This window comes from Crassostrea angulata, chromosome 10, assembly GCF_025612915.1.
Source record: "Crassostrea angulata isolate pt1a10 chromosome 10, ASM2561291v2, whole genome shotgun sequence".
NCBI classification, from domain to species: domain Eukaryota; kingdom Metazoa; phylum Mollusca; class Bivalvia; order Ostreida; family Ostreidae; genus Magallana; species Magallana angulata.
The window spans coordinates 42,269,212-42,283,744 of NC_069120.1; positions in this window are offsets into that span (position 1 = coordinate 42,269,212).

Below are 14,533 nucleotides of genomic sequence, written 5' to 3' on the forward strand. Positions count from 1 at the left end.
AATGAAGGAGGCAATCGCATGAGTTGGTCAATTTTTTTTAAGTTTATTTCGAAGAATCGATAAAAAATCGAGATAAAACAAATTCTTGCCCATCAGAAGTAAGCTTTTCTTGCAGGAGAACATTATCCCTGGATTTAAGCTGTTTTAACCTAATTGTGGCCATCAGCCATCACTCCATATAAATTCATTTGTCTCTGTAATGTTTTCCAAAACCAATAATCTGGTCACCTTTTAATGGACCTTAAAAAAAGAGAAACGATTTAAATCAATAATTTATAGAACGGGAGGTCTATTTAGAAGGGAAAAATTAAAGCCGCCATTAATTTAAACATGCAAATTTTAGTTCTACTTAATCTTTAATTGCGTTTTGAATTTTGAATTGCAAATGACTGGCGTGCCAATTTTACATCTGATTGAGAGGGGGGGGGGGGGGTCATTAGATCCCTACAAAAATACGCAAAACCGTATAGTTTAATTTTAAAAGTTATGAAATTTTAAATTTTAGTATGCTCAGGTTCAGACAATTATGCATTATTATACTGTAGGGAAAAAGTGATAAAAATACACCCAACATTTGGATTTGAAACCGAATATTGACAGATTATCATGTGTCTGTAAACTACATTACCCATTTCAATATTGACATACCCGATACAATTACTATGTTGGTTCCCAGCCCTAATAGGTCATATTATATTTCGACCTATTATCTCGTTGTTTAACGAAAAATTGACAAGCCTAATGATCGTTTGTTTTGTCTTTGTTCATAAGCATCTTTTATTCTCTCTCTCTCCACAGGGAGATCCGAAAACTGAGAGGATTGAGCAATGGGTTCTGTGTCTATAATCAATGTCCTTCTCAATAACTAAATTTACATTTTCGACAAATAGGCAATTTAAAATTGGTTTTATTGGCAGAGTTAATTCCTTTATGACGATGAGAACAATACCTCGTTAATGACACAGGGTTTGCTGATTTATTTGAGTCCTTTTCCTTCACTCATTTCGATTTTTTGGGGGTGAATTCCAATACCAATCAAAGAAATTTGTCAAAATTTCTATTCGCAGACTCTTGAAAATCTGATTTTCTCTAGGCGTTTACATCAAAGTCGTGCCTAAAATAATTCCGCTGTTCAAAACGTTAGCGTTTTTTTTTAATTTCAAAGTTATACTTATAATGCAATCAAAGTCTTGATATTTCAATATTTAATCAAAATATGAACGTTTTGAATTATAAAATTTTTCAAATGGTGTTAATTTGTAAAATTAATTAATGAATTTTCTGAGGTTTTGAGCATGTTCTCCCAATCATGTTCATAGAAACTATTTCAACGATTGCTGAGATGACAATTTCTAAGGAATCAAATAAGCATCAACTGTAATTAAATTTTTTCTTTCGAAATATCCAAAATGAAAGCTTTTATTGTATTTTTTTTAAATGTGCGTTCAACTTTTGATATTTTGTTTTAAACTAAAGAAACAGAAACCTGCACAGAGCGATTGTTCAACACACAGCACAGCTCAACAAAGGCTTCCGACCAGCGATTACGTCTCAAGTCTTACACGGATCAAAGAAGATGATATTCTTTCATTACACTGACTTCCATGTCAAAAGATTTTAACAAATAATTAATTTCCTGCATCATTTAAAAGACCGATATGAAATGAATCACCGCAATATTTTACATTGTAGATGAAGGTTTTTTTGACGGCTGCCTTAATGGCTACCACCATCAATTCTCCATGCTATGACAATGTGTGTAATGTACATTAAAACGCTACAGCATCAGCTATGGGGAAAACTTTTCAATCCGACTTAAGCATAGATAATGAGACTATCAATAATGAATTTGAATCTCGAAAAAGAAGGAAAAAAAGGAAAACGATGATGTCATTGCGTTTAAATATCAAGGGATTTGATCAGAGACATGAAGGGTAGGTTTAGGTGCAATAAGGAAAAAACTGCAAAACGGATTCAAAGAGAAAAAGTAATCATTATTATTAAAATTCATCAAGACAAGTCCCAGGAAGCATAAAGAGGAAGCAGTATGCAAATTTCGATTTTCTGATATGAAAGTTTCTAAAATTACGCTAAATTAAAAGTAATTGCAAAGAGTAACTCTCCAATCGTGTGTGAAATCTCCCTAGAAATCTATTATGGTTTTAAACTTGGTTAACCATGTTAACGACAAGCATCTCTCCATTTCTACATCTCATTTCAGTCAATTTGCTTGAAAAGGTCTGTCAGAATTCCATAAATAGCGACAACAAGCATGAAATGTCATTCATAAATGGCCACAGAGTAAATCCGTAGATTTCTAGAATTCATGTTGTCGTCTGCGTTACGTATGCATTGGTCCAGGACGCAGAGTTTTTTGGTAGTAAGTTTGGTTCAACATGGGACTATCTGTCATAAAAGATTTCTGCCTCTGCTGCTCAGTAATTGAGTCTTTAATCGGCAAATTGCATGATGCCACTGTCAATTTCCTTCCATGGGTTTGTTTAAGGCATTCCAACATATCTAAAGATTCTTTGCATGCATTTTCAAGAAATGATATTTTAATGGCCTCTTCCTTTAATCTTAGAAATCATAGAAATTACCATGAATTAGCATTATTCATTCGAAACTAATTAAACGATTTATTCTCGAAAAATTGTTGCTATTACATTTAGGTGGGTTGATAGCATCTTGGAAAAAAACCGTTTGAATAGCGACCTGGGAACGTCTTTTTGAGGGCATTGCAAAATGAAAAAATAAGGTACCAAACCAAAATGCACCGCAACACAAGGTGTTGTCATGTTTGTTCCAAACAGTAAATAGAAATCCTCCAGTTACTTCTAGTATATATCAACATGTCGTCTGTATCTTCCCTCTGTTTACCATGTATAGCCAGGAAATTATCGTAGAGCTTTGAAATGCCATATACATAATACTCATTGTTACCACGTTAATGCCATTGTCAAGACCAGACATCGAAAAAAATGATTCCAAAAAAACTATAGAGAAATTGTTAAGACCATGCAGTACTCACTTTCTACACAAAAAATAGAAATTGTAGCATGACTTTTTATCACACCATCACCTCTCCCCAATTTATAAGTAACCTTTGGTAATGTAAGTACTATATACCTTTGCCATGCTGTCAAATTCGGGATTTTATTACCTTTAAATTCTTTTTATAAAATTAATATCAAACATCTGCGATGAATTTCAATTTTGTATGAACAACCTGTCACTTCTCCCGCGTAAATACCGGTAGGCTACCAAAATAAAGTCTACTGGTTTATCAACTATCAACGGCATCTTTTGTGAATAGCAACAGATTTTCTGAATATCTATAACAGTTCCATGTCAAAAGAAGCTGCATAAAAACCACAGCTGTGTCCATTTAATTTAAAATTACGCTTTCTTAATTCCGTGAAACTAAATCTTCAAGACACAATAAAGGACTTTGGAATTTGAAATCCTCGTAACGAATTTAAAAAATGCATCATTTCAACCCATTATCCTTTGCTTCTGTTCAAAACAATTCGAGGGGAATGATTATTATAAAATGGTTTAAGACAATCATATCATATGGAAAATGGAACAATTTTGAGCCTGAATTTTACCAGAGGAAAAAACTTGAGAGCACCCTGAAATATTTATGATGGCGTGTCTCCTTATTGACAATTGATATCAAAGACCATAATTTTGCTAATAGCGTGATATTTCTACTAAGGCCAGATTACTGATACAGCCAACTCTGATATTTTCCCCCATCTTAACCAATTTGCCTAATTCACATAATATACTCGAGCTCTATGATGTATCCCCCCCCCCCTGCCAAAAAAAAAAACCTTCGTGTATTGGAATGAAAACAATCGTATCTGAAATTACACCAGCAAACTCTATTTTTACATAGAATTGTGAGGAAGGGGTTCTATATATTGAAACAATTGATTTTTCTCCAAAAGGAGTGAGATTTCATGACTGAGAACTTTACAAAAGTTCATTGCATTTTTCTTATTTTTAATTTTGATCATGCATCATTTTAAAGATAAAAATGGGATACTGGTATTGAAAATAATTGCTTTGGTATCAATGGAATCTCTGGATTATCGGAAGATGCCCGCATTTTTCAATCACATTCCTTCAATATCTAATCAATTTCGGCACAGACGACATGTTCCCAAAATCATTCCTACTTCCATTAGTGCGAGTGGGAATTAATTGCACCGTGGTTAAAAAGATTTTAGCCAAATACAAATAAAATATCTCAGATTTCCCGCACCAAAGTTTGATTTACATCAATTAGGCGTCCCCTGTTAAATTACGAAACACTTGACATTCTATTAGGAGCTTTCTTCAGCTTCATTTAGTTGCCTGTGCCTAATTGGAATGATAATTCTGGAAAATGTTCAAGTAATATTCGAAATGAGTACAAATAAAATTCATGTCGCAGTAACACGAGAGATCCAATTTATTCTATCATATAGCGTTCTTTAAATATATTGAACCCTTGGTAATTCCAGTGTTATGTCATGCGACATAACACGATGCAATGTATATTGCGATGAAGGAAGTGAAATAGCGAGTATCGCAGAATATCACTGAAGGCGTTACATTTATATTAATGTTTTACTGTATCCGGAACCCCTCTCGATTTCTCGCTTTGCAGACATTATGGTTTTGTTTCACACTATGCTCTAGAAACATACAGCTCTCTAATTAATCACACTTTTGAAAAATGATTATTTCTTGTAATGAATATATATCATTGAGTTTTAGTACATTTTCTCTTTATTCAATATTTTCTTGCAAAACTCTTATTGCACACAAGGAATTTCTTTCGAATTCGTGTAATGTTAAAAGATGCATGTTTTCAAAAGAAATGTAAAGAAAACTTGATTTTGACTATCGATTTGTAAAAACAATACTTCCGAAAGTCATAAAAGCAGCCGTTTAGAGAGATAAACAAACTATACGGGGCTGTTTCTCAAACCGTGCGCTAAATTATGTGGAATATTGCAATGGGGTTTCCTATAATTTCTTATCTTGGAACAATAAAAGTGACAATGGGTCAGCAAATCACGAAGTTTGTCTCTGAAAATGACATTATCATATTTTACAGGAGGCCATTACCGTTAAGGTACCTGCACAGCGAGTTCATCTCAATGTCTCACCTCTTTTAGTTGATGATGCAAATCAAGGGTAGATAACTCCCACCCAACCGATGGGGAGAAAAGTCTGGCAAAAATGATAAACCATGTCCAAAGTGATTAATTCTCATTAATGGATTGATTATATGCGTTATCATTAGTAGGTTGAATCGATGTTTATAATTGATATTCGGGATTCCGAGGACTACGATCGGAGATCGTATCACGGAACTCGACGCCATGCTTGACACGGCTGACATAGTGATAAATGGTAGTAAAACATACGGGCTCTATAACTGGCAAACTCGTCCATTTTATTCTAGAGTTCTGTCTTTACACCAAAGATCCTTATAACCCCTTTCTCTCGTTATTTCAAACCGTACAGTGTATACCTAGACAATTTCCTGTACAGACAACCGATTTTCCTGTTTTTCATTGGATAAAGAAACCCCGTTCAACGAATTCTTTCTGCAAGGTCGTTGCATTTTATGATAGTGATGTATTGTAATACCAATCCTCTATGATACGGAATCAATTCTTGAAATTGCCCGTGGTCGATAGACTAGGAGTACATCGTCTATGAATTTGCATCATCGCCCTTTCATATTGGTTATTTAAAATTTCCCTTTCAAGATAAAAAAAAAAATGGCAAGTCATGATAGGCATTCGCTTCTGAAAAAAGAATACTTTTACGTATGCACTTGATTTGCATAGGAGCACATTTCAAAATGTTTTCAATTTGAATTATAACCTATATTGCACGGGAAAGAGATAGAAGTTCTACAAGATAACCGCAGCAAATATTGCAGTTGTATACATTTCTGAACTCTGTTATCAGCTGGTTAAATATGATGAACAAGCGACTGCTTTCCTCATTAGTAATTAGTATTGGTGCCATACTCACTGCTAATTGCTTTGATCATGTAGCAGTGACGAAATATTACAGTGTATTATCCTTGCTTCTTCCCTGGATGAGTTACCGGCCAATTGTCTGCTGATGCAGTAGAGCGTTCGGTTCTATAGGAACCACTAATTAGGGATTTCATAGGAAATGTGTGTCCTTTATGCATGTTGACATGCCCGCTTACTTAGAGAACCCGTCTATCACATCCTGTCATTTACACTAATCAGACGGTAGATAAATATGTTTGATTCAATCAAACACCATAATTGACTTCTGACTTCTTCTATACAAAATCTTTGTTTTGAAATTTACAATAGATTTTGAGAAAAGTGATGACGAATCACAAAGTAAAGGATGCTGTGTGGTCAAAAAATTTACCATCAGATCTACCTAAAATTATTAGAATTGATTCGTTAAACTATAAACTATTATTAAGTAAAGGAAAATTCCATATATTTTAACCTTAAAGTTTGGTGATTTTGTCAATAGCTCTTCTTCCTAAGGAGATTTATTGAGTCTAAAAATGGTCACGCCCTTTCATACCCTAAAAAGTACTCATATGACTTTGAGACTTTTCAATACCACTTAGTGTAGCCTCGAGCAAGGGTCTAAGTGGAATTTATTCGCCGGCAACTAGTGGCTTCATATTATAAACGAAATATGCTCGAGAGGACGTGAAACAAAACAAACGACACATGGTTTACCCGACAAAGGATTACATTTTTGCGCACCTTTTACCACAGCTTCATTCGTTTCTCCTTCGCCAGACATAATGTCACCAACTTGAATATTGAAAAAGCAACATCTTTGACTGTCATACATATTTCATCAAAATTTACTACTTTTGAGCCTTTGATGTGATGATCACAAATACTGTATTACCGACCGAATTTGTCTTACCGATTTTTTCTTCCTTTTCTCTTATTTTTATTATTGTTTTATTTCCGTGACGTAAGCGATGTAAGCCGACGAAATCGTTGTGGGTGTTTTTTTTATCTATCAATAATTTATCTATTTATTTCAGAATAAGAATAATTGCTTAGAACATTGAAAAATAAAATTAGTCAGAAACATATGTTGGCGTGGGGTGTATTTTATGCAATGGAGTTATTTCCAGGTATCACAGCAAATTTATCACTCTGGCAAATGTATGTTCTAGAAAACATTTACCAAAATTGTTTTTTAACACGACAGAAGGCGTTTAAATTCGGGGGAAAAAAGAGGAAAAAGAAAAATGGAGTAAATAAATAAAGATAGCTTGTTCAGAAATAGAGAAAAGATTTATGTCAATTTAGGTACTTTCTATGATATTTACAAACGCTGCCATTAAAAAGCCCACAAGTCTCTCTTTCGCTTGGTTGCACCAAAGAGTTAAGACTGTTTGATTTCAGTACTTCCAAGCCATTTGTTGAAAGAAACAAACATGAACTTTTGAAGTTCCTTCCGTTGAAATGTACATTTTGCATGCTATCTGAAGTGTTTGGCATAAAAGTAGCATAATGCTTTGTATCATAATGAGTCTTCCTTTGCAAACAAAGAACTGTTGCTTCCATTGTTAATTTGCCAATTTCCACAAATCGCGAAGATCCCAAACGTCGACTTGCTCTCCGCCATTAGGTCGTAATTTCACCGTTTTCCGTCTTTTGTTCTGTGTTTTAGGCTGACAATTTGGCACCTATGTTGCACGGATCAGCAACATGGGGTAAATAATTAATGATAAGCTTTTAGCGTTTTACAAAAGCCTTTTTTCATCCATGGTAGAATCTGCGAGGAAAGTAACGATTCCATTACGAATTTCATCGTTTTAATGTGTGTGCATGAAATAAAAATAAAAGCATTGGCATATTATTTGAGATGGTATTGATGGCATAATATTTTTCACGCAAAACTCGTTTTAATTAAGTGAAATTCAACGTGAATTAAAATATAATCCAGTTATTTATAGAGCCCAGTAAAAAGGAAAACTACATTATTAAAAAACAAAAAACAAAACAAAACAAGTACATGTACCAGCTACAGATAACGGTTTGTCAATGTCGTGGGTCAAAATTTATGACATTTCTTGATTTTTCTTATTTTTGCGGAGGTATGTGGGACAAACAAGAAAAAAGGCTCTTATCTATATGCAAAAAAAATCAGACACAAAAACGTGTTGATATGCATCTTGATCTATAGACACTCTAAAAGGTCATGCTATACCAACAGAGTGATGATGACCACGTGACCGGGTCATTTGATAAAGAGGCTTTTTACGATAAAAAAAATACAGTAAAAAAATATATATCTGTCAGAAAAATTTAATCGCATCGGTCGTTGTTGAGACTGGGGGGTGCTGCATGGTGTGAATTCGTCTCCCAGATATTTATACTGACTACCGATTCCGATATCTTATCAAAAGAATTCTTCCCCCACATGCACTTCTCAGCAGATTCTTTCTAAATTTACACCAGCCATTATTTACAAGCTTCTCTAACTAATTAACAATTTTTAATTATCAGTGGAACACGACTAGATAATATTCATGTAGGAAGCAATGCAAAAGGCAGTGCACGACATTTATTATCACTATCTAGTACATTGTGTAGCCACATCTTTTATCTATAATAAATTAGAAATCATGGTCATACGTACCGGGGGAGGGGATGAAAGTAATTTGGGAATCATAACATTTGTTCTATTTTAGGGGTAGACAATTAGTATCAACATTTTTATTCACAAATGATAGAGTGTAAGCTGTTGTACAACCACGTTCATTAGAATAAATATGTATACTAATATACATATACATGTACTCAGTATTCTCAAATTGCTTCTGACATTTAAGCCATGAAACCTTAGCAGTAGAGTAACCGCTGACATTACGGTTTTATATAAATTATCCATAATAATCAAGTCGAATTTTGGTAATTAATAACTTACATGACCGGATCAAAATTGACTATATAAATGATGACTAGTTGGTGTATGGCAGTGTACTTTTCTATAATTATGTACTATTTGGTTTGTCTTGTGCCATACAAACCAAAATGGCATTTGATTGTTGAGAGAGAGAGAGAGAGAGAGAGAGAGAGAGAGATAGAGAGAGAGAGAGAGAGAGAGAGAGAGAGAGAGAGAGAGAGAGAGAGAGATTGAATGGCATACTAGCATCCAGCTGCTATTACAGAATTGTAGTCTCTCGTCATAAATTGCTGTTTTGTCTTTACATCCATTTGAAAGCAACATCCATTGCGTTGCCCAGTGGGTAACGGGTCGTCGTTCGACGGAATCCTTGAGGTGTCAGAACTCCATTAACACTTCTAAGATGCTTTTATTATAACTTTTATATTTCCATTTTATCATCAGTCGGTAAAACGTGTATGTATACGGTGTACCGAGCCTGTCCAACACATTTCAAAAATTAAAAAATAAAATAGAATTTGAAAAAGCACACATAAACCAATTTGAAAAAAACCGTTGACATGCGATGAAGATATTATACTCGTGATTAAAGTATCTTACTAATTATCTAATCGTTGGACCAGGTATTTGTTACTACCCAATAAAGTAATATTTTACAATATGGCAGATTCTTGGTTTGTAAGGCTCATTTGTGTTATTGGTCATAAAAAACAGTCTCCTGTTGCAGACTGTGGCGCTTAATTTTGTCCATTCCAGGTTAACGATTGATTATCTTCTTTACCACCTGGTTCGATGCCACCACATCAAATAACTCATTAAGGACGGGACCCAATAAAAATGGATTCATTTTTCCAAAAAGCAATCAAGACATATTCGAGGTGTTTGCGATTCGCGACGGCAATCATACTGAATAGCACGCAATTATGTTGTACTTCACTGACCTTCAGATGTCGTCTGCTATTTTTTTTTTTTTTTACAATTTATAACGATACTTCTGCTGAGACTTCTTTTTTAATGCTATAAAAAACGGAATTTGACATTCAACTTCTGTAATAGTAGAAAAATTATGATCGATGCAAAAACACAGGATAAGTACTAGAAGACGACGAGACATGTGTAAACAAATACCAGTACATGTATACTTGGTATGTTACAATCCACCCTATGCAATAGCATAAAGCCATTCACACAGATATACCTGTCATGTAAATGTTAGATCCTTACAACATATTACATTAAACAGCGAATGCGCATTACTGTCAAAGAATAATTTATCACATTGTTTTAGAATTTTAATGAAATTTAGTGAATAAAGCTGTAGGGTGCGCCAAAGCCAGCTGAATTATATATAACATATAGGTACATTGACATATCAAATACACGTGAAATAGACCTAGAAAAGATTATCTCAGAAATACGTGGCTGCAGTTGTTTATCATTTGTTCCGTACATTTATTAATCATTGTTTGTTGTCCTAGCGAGATAATTCACGACTGATCGAGAAGTCGAACCATTGTGAAGAGGCGACAAATTGGCACCTGTGACACGTGACAAAGATGACCAGCAGACAAGATGTCTTCCAGATTGTTGTTTAATACATATTTAACACTTTTATACATATCTTAAAATCAACAGACTGCTAATTACTAAAACGTGGGGTTTTAATGCAAAAGAACACAGTTGGATGCCCCAAGAGTCGCAATGGGGTCTGCCAGTGTAATATAGCGAATAAAACGTATATGTTTAGTGTTATTATGGGAAACATCAGCAATACAGATTGATTGGTGTATTCTGAGTTTACTGTGCACGCTTGTCTCCGGTGATTATATGTAATTGCGATGAGCAAACACACTCACATCTTCTCATTCTGTTGGGTTGTCTTTGATGTGCTCTAAAACGGTTTCTATGCAGTTTCTCCTTCTCACGCAGACAGTTCGTTTGTCGAACGTTTAAATCGATATTCCACCATCTTGTTCATTATAGAGTAGGGTCCAAAATATTTCTATTCCCGAAATTGAATTTGAGCACCGTCTGTCTCAGAACGACTTCAGTTCTTTATCTGATTGTTTTCCTCAGAGTAAGCAAATGTTATTCCACGCCGTAAAACACGAATATTCAATTACGACAAAAAATCTATCTTTTATCATAATTCTGATTATCTTTCCCGGTGTGTTTGATGTTTTGACGCTTCCTTCGCTTTTGTCAAAACAAACGCACCCAAGAAAGTACGTTAGACTGTATGTAAGTAAAAGGTCGGTGTTTTCGGTATTGTGTAGCTCTTATCTTGTGTCTGATAATGTGTCGACGGCAAGATGAAGAAGGCGATATTTCACTCCCCCCTTTCCGTTTGTTTATAGAGGTGTCGGTGAGCTGCATCTGCAACGAAGATGAAGCTTCAGATAAAACTCAGTTGAATTGGTGCTACCAACGGCAAACCAAACGCGACGTTCCATGCTTTAGTGTCATAGTGTCGTTTTAATGTGTCGTCTTATTTCTTTGTTGTTACCTGTCTAATATTTTGAATAGATATTTCATGACATATTTTACAATAGAATTGGCAAAGATCTATATATAAGTATTGTTTTTGATAAAGTCCAAATTAACAAAAAGCATACAGAATATATGGTAAACACAGAACCCTGCGGGGTTACTAGACGTTTGAAGAAGACCTTGTTTCTCATCAGTGGACTATACCACTGTACTGTTAAATGAAACTCAAGATGAATTAGATTCTCTGACTGTTGGCTGTGTCTCGTTAAAAACTACAAAGTCTGGCAATAACAAAAGGAGGATGGGTTGGGTGAATTGAAAGAGCAACCAATCTGGACCTTGAGATATTGGTTTAACCTTTGTCAGTATCACACAATAAAGGCAATTATATACAATATATAGATACGAAAACAATATTACACATTTATGTAAAAGCAATTTCTATTTGTTGTAGCTATCCAGAAGCCGTTGGTAACAGATATCATTATATGAAGACAACAGCTGTTGAGATATACTTGACCTCATATTACCCCCGGGCGCATTCCCTAACAAAACGGTTACCATGGAAACTAATAAAATTATGGAATCTCTCTTTCGTGTTACATTGAAAGCATTCTGTTTTTAACACATCATCGTCGACTGATAAAGAAACAAAGGTATTTGTCGAACCCGTAAATGAGCCATTTGACTGTACGAAAAACATCTGTTAACTGCTTGAAGCTAGTCTAAAGGTTGCGAACTTCTTCAATTTCAAAAGAATGTTTTTATCAGATATTCATCATGCAGCGTTGGACTGTATGATATACGTTATGGAGATGTGTAATTACAGACATGGGTGTACTTTATACGCATCGAGTGCATCTGATATCCCAATCGAAATTTCATACACGACTTTTTCCCCATACCATAACAAAGGGTTTAGTGGCCATTTATATAAATATTTTCAAATATGATGAAAACCAGTGGCATATGGGAGCACGCGAAATGTTTACGTAGTGAATGTGTCAAATGGCAAAAGAAAATACATGACTTTACTAAATGCAGTTTTTGGTCTCAGTAACAACATCAAAAACCAATGTTTATTCAATGCATGGTAGATTTATGCTGACACCTGCAAACGTTTTATTTCTGGAGTTAAGATATGAAATATTGAAATTCTTCATGCATACATCTTTCCTTTATAATCTAGAAGATATTCTCCAAGAAAAAAGTGCAAATTACATGCTGTCTTGAAAAATTCACACAAGCTCTGCCAATAGATGATTCAGTTCGGAATGATATTCGTGTACAAAATTGAAAATTAAATATATATCATTTCTAGCTGTGTTGAGCATTTTGATCCCGAATCGCGGGGGAAGCAAGCGCCAGCGATAAGTTTATCTATTTCTCTGGCTCTTCGTTTCTTTTTGATTAGAGAGACGTACATAATTCAAAACACATCGTTCAGTCATAATATTTACTTAATGCTGCGATTTGACCTGCCGGTGTATCGATATTTTTGCCTCTTTTTCTTCATTATCTACAATAGCTTAGTAAGATCTGATTCAAGAACCTCCTTGGTAGAAAGACACCTGGTTTTTATCTACTATCAGATTGTGTGAAGTGCCAAAGTGGAATAGAGATTTTGATAGCAAGAAAAACGGCATCTGTAACGTGGTCATCCAAATGCTCTGGGCATGTCGATCAGCGTATTAGCGTCTGTGAAACTACATGTAAGCTTTTTTATGGCAAGAGAAGAGTAAATAAAAGAAGACCATTTCCTTCTTATTATCAACAAATGGGGGGTTTATTTGCTTACAGAAAGTGATAAACTCACCAAAATAATTCGATATGACTTTTCAGAGGTTACAATTCAAATAGGAATCTAATTTTCTCAATATTTATAAATCCGAAGTTCGAGATGAAAAAGACATTGCAGACATATTCTGTAGTTTTATGTTTTTGGAATTTTTAAAAGAAGAAGATTTATGTGCTATCAACTGCCAATATCAGCGCATACTTTTGTAATCTAAGATTATCTCCTACAAATATGCAATGATGATATTTTTCACGGGGGTATTTAAACAGAAAAAAATAGAGTATATCTTGTTTACGTTTTGAACAGATCTAACAATTCCATATCTTTTTTTGTTTGTTGATTTGTCAGATTGGTCGATGAACGACTTTGTATTTATGAATCAATCAACGCAGTCGGTGGACGAGACTCAATCGAAGAAAGTAGTTCCGACACCTCTCAGAGGATAATGGTATGCGGAACATCTTGTTTCCATCATCTTCGATGTGTTTTCGTAGCGTATACAACAATCATAATCATGTAAGTGTTTATCGGATCTGCTTTGTATACTGGGAATTGGCAGAGATGTGTGCCAGTCTCCCAGTCAGGGGATTGACGGGCGGAGAAATTTCCATGAGGATTAGAGAACAAAATTCTATCCCCAAGTCTAATGTGATATCATAAAAAATTCATAATTCTACAATGGAATGAAAATCGCATAAGGATTCCACGCGTGTTAATGCATATGGGCCCAAATCTACTTGAGTTCGTTGTATATTATTGATGAAGTATCGATTGAGATAGACGATCTTGAAACTAAAAAGGTTACCCGAGCTTATGTCTGAAATAAACTCTTCCCTGGGGGGACAAATTGACATTTTTGAGAGAACAGATAAATGCTACACATCTTCAATGCAACAGAGCACTGCCTTTTCCAATATCCGTAAAAGCCTTCATTTGGAGTAAAATATGTTTGAACCGACGATCGATTTGGTCAACATCAATAGTGTCCAATGTTCAGCAGTAAATAAAGACTCCATTACGGTTCTTTTTATTTACACTGAACGGGGGCTTCTATTTGAGACAGTTGTCCCGCTAACATCTGTCGCCTCACATCAGGACAAAGAACCTTTGTCCCAGTCGTATTAAGTATACCACGGGGCCATTGTTAGACCCGAATGTAAAAATATTAACATTGGAAGGTCGATTTTATTTAGAAAAATATAATAGTTACATTAATGTGTGTACCAACAGCTGCTGACGGAATTGTTGTGCAAGATACAGTTGAAGGAACAGGCAACGTGCTGTGCAATTCTCTTAGATAGC